Below are 7,848 nucleotides of genomic sequence, written 5' to 3'. Positions count from 1 at the left end.
TATTGCTTGCAAAGATATCAAAAATTGAAAAGCGTGTATGTAACATAAAAAAAAACAAAATTCAAAGTACACTTCAGCATCTGGCCGTTGATCAGTTATAGGACTCCAATAACAGCAGAAAAAGATGACAGACGGATACTTAGCTGTGGAAAAACGCTGTATTGCACTTTGGTTCACTAAGCATACATTCTACTGTATACTTATACTATGACTTCCATGTGCCTTCTTCACGCTATATAAGATATCGCTTTGGGTGTTTATTCGTGAACGCTTAGCCTGTTAAGTGATAATGACAAGCGAGTGGTGATGATTTTGTTAATTCTTATAACCACTTCTCCTGATTTAGTATTGATATTGTGAGGAGAAATTTGGTTTTGGTCACTCTTGAGCCGGTCTTAATGTTTTTGTAACGCCAAAGCTACAACGCAGCGGCTGAAGAAAGTGTAAATTACAGTCATTTTCTTCGCTATTTTCGGCCGGCCCGCGCTTAGACTCTGATCTGCTTATTGGATGAAATCTACTGAATGAAATATTCTGCTAGGTTCTGCTTAATAGAAAACATTCGATCTTGCTTGTCACGTGATTCCGCGCGAACGTACGCAATAAACTATGTAGTAGTGTTTAACTCGCACAAATCTCACTTTTAAAGAGAGACTTTAACTTCTACACAGAGCTTACTATGCTGTACCATAACTGGTCATAACTTTAAAATGGTTGGGTATTCAATCGACTAATGATTCAAACGATTCAAACCTTTTGTTCAAACGACATGTGCTATGCATATGTGTGCAAGATTAACTTTGACATTCAATCCCGAACCGCCAACTAATTGCTTAGATTACAATCCCTCTTTAACCCCGATACAATCTGTTGCCGCGGCTAAATTTAAAAAAAAGTTGTCTACACAAAGATAAGAACAATGCTTACAGATCGAACAACTGATATTTACATCGTCCTCTCTTTCAGCAACATTTTTACCATTATATATATTCCACGACTGTAATCTCTATAAATACAGTTGTAACAGTAAATATCCTGTTGAAACCTCCACCATTTTCCTACGCGTTGTAAGCAGAAATGATTTTCAACTACTTTCCAAAACTCTCAAGATAAAATAATAGATATCAAATGAAAGCACGCTATTCTTTAAATTGGCAAGGTGAAGCTGTTATTCTGATACATCTCACAAATGCACAAATTAAAACTTTACAAGCGACCACAAGACAAGACACTCCAAAGAGATTTTAGAGCTTCATGTTAAAAACTGCTTTTCTCGCTCAATTTAAGTTGCGGTATACTAGCGTTTTATACACAACAACGACAACGAAAAATTTACAGGCAGGTCCATCTAATGACATCTTGTTGATTATTAGACACTTCTGCTTTTCAGATCCGTTCTAAAACTCATCAATATAATTTCTCTCTTTCGCTTAGTACATTGTATTATGCGTTTGTAATAACCTGGTGTATTTCATTCTTCTTCTACGCGTTTTCTGCTTGAGTTACAATTAATTTCATTGATTTTCAGTACAATCTTGTCGGCAAAGGTTAGAATGTTATTTTAAGAACGTAAAACTTGTCTGTATTTTTCTTGATAACTGCTGGCTGCAGCTCAAATATATCCAAAATTGAAAAGCGTACAGCTAATTTAAAGAAAAAAAATGTGTCACATTTACGTGTATTCCTCTTTAGAGCTTCATTCATGCACTGAAAAGGCTGTTGTTGTCGTCTATAAAAGTTGTTTTCATTGTAGCGTGGAATTCACAGCAGGATATATGAAGCTACATGTAGTGCCTCTTGACTCAGGTCAATCTTCGGGTCAAAAAAATAAAAAACAGTGTATGTTTTGCGCTTTAGATTGACATTTCTGCTCTTCAATCCTAAGAAAACTCATCAAATATAATTTCCCTCTTTCGGTCATACATTGAGTTCTACCTTTACCTCAGAGCCGAGTGTAAACGAGGCTTTGCAAATCGAAAGTGTAAATGTTTCTCTCGATGAATCAGAACCGCCTGAAGAAAGAAAGGCAAAAAAGTACGACTCCAGACTGGCAGAGTTCTTTTCTTGAAATGTGGGAAAAAGTATGGAACAGCACAACGCAAGATTTGAACAAACAAACGCCACAGTTGACATTTTTAAAGATTTGGCATCAAAATAATTGTCTTTATCTAATCGTTTATCTTCTGTTATTAAATTGTTGTTATTCATGCCACAAAGGTCACCCCTTTCAATACAAAGTTGTACAAAAGTCACGTAGCAATCATAGTCAGCTTTTTTAGGATGCTCGTTTTTTGTTCAACCTTTTTCAACGCAATTCTCCAACGAACTTTCGAATTCAACATGCCAAATGCTCGTTCCACTACAGATCGTAGCGCACTGAACTTTAGGTTTTAAACTTTCGCTGCTCCTGAGTCAGGCGTCCTCTGTCCGGGTAGGGTTTCACTAGCCAGTTCGTTAGCGGATAGGCACTGTTGCCAGTTAAAAGGGGCCTTATTTCTGTTCCATTTTTATTTCCTGTTGGACCACTTAAAATTTGCTCGTTTGCTACAAGTTCAGAAAAAAACGTCATCTCTTTTTAGCGTGCCTGTATTTTTACATAATAAGCCCTTTACAATAAATACTCCTAACTTACTGTTTGATAAACCAGCGCGTTAGTTGCGACCTTTGTAAAGAAACATTAGTTCTTTGATATGAAATTCCGGCGGCATCCGATCACAAAACAAATGTTGACATGGCGGGAAAATTCCGCGGCCTCACAAAGCAAATGTTGACATGGCGGGAAAAATATTGACATGGCGGGAAAATATCCCCCTGTACAATTATCTCGTGTCGTCATGACAACGTCGTCATGACGACACGAGACAAAAAATTAAAAAATTGACCCCAACCTCGGCCCCGGCCCCGACCCGAGTCGGCGTTTTACCGACAGCCACGTTGAATGGTTTACTTGTTAAACGCGACAGTTTGTCTAGACAAACTTGAATGTTTTACACGTGAGAAAACGCAAAAAAAGTTTGCCTTTCACGGTCGCTCCAAAAATGAAAATGGTAGTATATATATTTATTTGCAGGCTGGGATTTGTATTTAACGAGTCAAAAACGTCAATGTTGATTTCCACAGTATTTTGTTTTGATAAATAGTTTGCAAAGGGAAACTTGAATGAAGCTGAAATAAGCTTATGTACTTCGGTCGCCTGCACAAGGCACAATATTCCGAAAATTAATTTGACTGTTTTTAAATAAAGCATCTCATTTTCTTGAATGGCGATAAGTAGTATTCGAGTTTGGAGAAAAGTAGCAGAGAAGCAAGGCGTTTGAAAGGATAAATCGAGTCTGTAAAGCGCCGACTTGCAGTTAACCGCAATGGCGTGAAATCAGTGCGAATACACAAACAACGATTGACAAACCACGGTCATAAAACTATAACTTCACTTTGTCAATATGGAGAATGAATACTCGCCTTTTGGAGAACTTCAAGGCCTTCAATTCCACTGCTTATTTTCCCTTTCAAAAATCGGTTTGTGAGCAACTACATCGATTTTGGAGAGCAAAACTGTCATGGGTTCGTTCGTCTCGCCGCGAAATGAAACTCACGAAAGCGTTACCGTGGCCTGTGGGAAGAGATAGGAGAACCTTGCCCGCGCTGTGAACCAATCAGAAGAACCCTTTGAGAAAAAATAATTTTAATAATTTTTTATTTTTTTATTTTATTTTTTGAATTTTTTTTTGCCATCCGCCGTCCGTCGTCCGCCGTCCGCCATCCGCCGTCCGCATCCGCCGTCCGTATCCGCACTTTACAGAGTCCCCGTACAACCAGAGTTAATGTAGCTGCATCGAAAACGTTGCGAGGTTGTAGGCAAGTTGCTGTCCTGCAACTTGTGTTTCAAGAAAATTGGGAGACAAGTCGCACAAGGAACTTCCCAGCGTAACAGCGCCTTTTTTTTACCTTTTTTTACAACGAAAAATGTTGAATTCACAATACTTCATGAATTCAATACTTCATGGTGTACCACAAGAAATAATTTATGGCGGGAAACAACTGGAGGTTGTGACAGACGTGGCGCATTTCAGCGGGAAACAACTGTTAGCTGTGACAGACGCGGGTAACAACTCGTGACTGTGACACACGCGGCGTGTTATGGCGGGAAAAAAACTGGAGCTATGACGGACACGATTATGTTATGGCGGGAAAACACCATTGCGTACAACCCACAGTATATGCGTGCATCGCCTTTCCAGCTTTCTGATTGGCTATATCGTCCAAGACGTAAGATAAATTATTAAATATATGCTATGCCCGTACTTTGCTGTTTGTAATGGTAATTGTGTAGATTGATCATTTTGTTGCCGACGAGTAATTAAGTGCAACGCCCATGCAGTTTTCACAGACTTAGTTAATTAATGTTAAAAGTAAAAAAAAAAATCACAAAAATAAAAATATTTTGCCAAACGTATGCAGAATGCTGAACGTACAAACTGTTACAGTTGTAAACATCTGTTGTGTAATGCAATGTACATAATGAACACGTGTCATGTTCATCAGGATTTGTTTTTAGAATTAAGGGGGGAGGCGATGGTGTTAAAACTCAATGTGTATAGTTTTATATTACTATAATGTTTTGACAACTTCATCCTGGATCGAATTTCTTTCGATGCCAAACATCCTCATTAAATCTTGCTCTCTTATTTTGCCCTTCAAATTTCATACAAGGATAACGGGTCAATCGGGAACTATACTCGGGGAGCGTTGGTAAGTTGAGTCCTTATCAGTAGGATTTTAGATTCACAAAAATTTACAAACACGCTTGTCTTCAGGATTCCTAACTCTTAAAGGATCCTAGCCAGCCTCCGCCATTTTCTCTGCCATCTAAATTCGCGCATTTCGCGTGTTAAAAAGAAATCCTCGTCCATCCTTGCGCGTTTGCTTTACTGAGATCTTAAACTGCCACAAATACTTTTTAAAATTATCAGTGCTTATTTTTGACTAGTCATTCTATCATTCTTTTTTTGTTTAGAGTGAAATTTATCAGTTGAACTTAAAGGATCCGAGTCAGCCTCCGCCATTTTCGATGCCATCGAAATTATGAAACTGTATGGCGAAGCGAAATCTTATTGCACTTGAAGTCTGTTAATTTACTTTCAGCAGTTTTCCAGTGATCTCTTTCCTTTGGGCACCATCCACGAAATATGTAATACCGTTGTTCTCATATGTAAACAAAAACAAAGGCGTGGCTGACTTAGGGTCCTTTAAGAGGAGCCTTCTCCCTACCAACGTGTCAGCACCCACGCACAATACAATACAATACAATACAATACAATACGCACGGCAGTTGCTAGCTTTACAAAGTCAGCTTTTTAACGACGTTTGTGTATCGGGCTCACAAATGTCCATTATACATTTTCCACCAAGGTTTACCGTTGGCTGTGGTGCGTAAGCGTATACATTCCTGGCATAGAGTTTATGATAGTACCGACAGATAGAGGTTTTTTCAATCATTAAAGGCGAAATGCTCGACTCACCATCCAATGTGCTGCAGACAGTGTCCGTCCTCGGCGACTATAGAGGTCACTACACGTTTTCTCCGGCCCTATTTTGGTGAGGTTGATCACCTATATTACGTAGGCCCCCTTGCCTGTTTATGGATTAGCCTCCGTTTTTGCGCTGTATACAGTCACAGTGTTTTATATTTTCAGGCTTTTAATGAAATTATCAATTTCTTCGCCCGGATTCGGTTTGGTAGCGAAGAGTTTTTGTCTCGCATATTCTTCTTCAATTTGAAGTGGTAACGCCAACTTCAATGACAGCCCCCGCGGGGGAGGGGTACTTCAATTTTTCTTTTGACGGGCAGGCTCCGCCTTACCTTTTTATATACCGTTTTTGACAGAGAAGGTAATCCTTTCGTAAACCTCCGATAGAAAATGGTACCCCTTTCACATACCTACAGAAGGTATACTGCATCTCGTTGCTTGAATTTTCAGTTTAAAACCCCTTTATATACACAGTTGGCTCGACCGTTCGGTTGTTAAGCTCGAGTTATTATGAAAGGTCCATTCAAATACCTTAATGACAGTTTTCCTACCGTTTTCTTTACCATCCAATTCGTGAGATACCTAGTACCGTTTTATATACCTACAGCCTGGAAAAGGTATCCTTTTGGGCGGAGCCTCCCGATAAAGGTCACTATGGGGAGTACCCCTCCGTGATGACAGCAAGGACTACGTAAAATGATGACGACGGAAGTGGCAGCAATAATGGCTGCATTGGCAAAAGAAACAAGAAGGCCAATGGGATCAATGGCAATGATAATGAGAAAGTCAACGACAGCAACAACGAAGACAGCGACTACGGCAGCAACGTCAGCAACATTGGCAACGACAGTGACGACGACAACTAACAGGGAAACGACAAAAATAACGCCAACGCCAGCAGTATCAGCAGCAGTGACAGCGACAACGGCAAAGAGAACAACAACGGCAACGACGTTTTTGCTAAGTTTTATTGTTGCTCGTGTAATTCAGCTCAAGAGCTGTTATTTTAAAGCTTCGTTAAACTATCTATCCATCCGACAATTCAGCAACGGGAATGACTGGAACAACGAAAACGGTAGCGACGGCAACGGCAGCGACGGCAACGGCAACGACGGTAACGGCAACGCACAACGACAACAGCAAAGACAACCAACCAGTTTGTGATTTAGACAACAACTCCCTGCAATGATTCTCGATTTCGGACAGAGACGTAGTTCACGCTTTTCAAACGTCGTCAGTTACACCGAGTTCTTCGTTGCCTTACTTCAAGTACTTTGTTGCGCCACTGCTAGTGCTTCGAAAAGTCGATACCGATTTCTGTTCCTTATTTCAAACCGTAACTATTGCTGCACCGGCTTGTCGAGAACGTGTTTAACTAAACACTACTTTGAATATTGGACGTTATTTTCTAGAGCCTCGTTGGTCCAGCTATACCAAAATCTAGTTGTTTGCAACGAAAATTTTCTTTAGCACCTCCGGAAAGACTCTAAAATGAGAATGAAATTTGAGTATTTTGGAGTTATCTGAAGTGATTTTTGGATTCAGAATGCAGTCGTTTCCTCGCGCGTTTCACTTCTGACAGTCTGGTGTTGAATAACAGATCTTAATCTGACACCATCAGGCAATCTTACTTGCAGCATTTCATAATGAAGGATAGGATTCACGACATAATTAAAATTTGAGATAACCACTGCAAATAACGTCACTGTTCGAATCATAGATCCTTGGAATCCACCAATTTTAGCTACAGTATTACAGATTTTATGATTGGAAACCACGATATTAGAAAAACAGCGCATATTTTATAAGTTAATTTGGTAATTTCGTTCTCCCGTCGTCTCTGCAAAGAACCTAACCGAGGCAAAAGGGAAGTTCGAAGCTTTCTTACAACACGGAAAATTGTAACAAAGATTATTATTACTGTAGCCACGTTAGGTAATGTGGTTAGAAACATCGTGTACACCACAACAGCATGGCTGCCAGATGAAGTTGTAGGAGGGCTATAAGGATCGAGTCTGAAACAGATGGAGCTTTCGTTACGCAGCATTACTCCATGGAAAGAAAGATAAAAGAAATGCCATGATCCAAGTAGCCAAAACTACTTTCTTGACATTAAATAATGACAAACGACGATTTAAAGGACGAACAACGCAATCATAGCGATCGATGGCCATTAGAGACAAAGTTAAAGCATTCAATATACAAAAACCCATCTCGGATGAAAATGCAATTTTACAGACCACCTCCAATGAAACTTGTTTGACGGGAAAATAGTTCACAACTGTCATTGCTAAAAGAGCAGGTATTTTTATCAGTGAAG

Source organism: Oculina patagonica, chromosome 5 (genome assembly GCF_052425735.1).
Source record: "Oculina patagonica isolate OP01 chromosome 5, crgOcupat, whole genome shotgun sequence".
Taxonomy (NCBI): domain Eukaryota; kingdom Metazoa; phylum Cnidaria; class Anthozoa; order Scleractinia; family Oculinidae; genus Oculina; species Oculina patagonica.
This window is presented reverse-complemented; position numbering follows the sequence as displayed.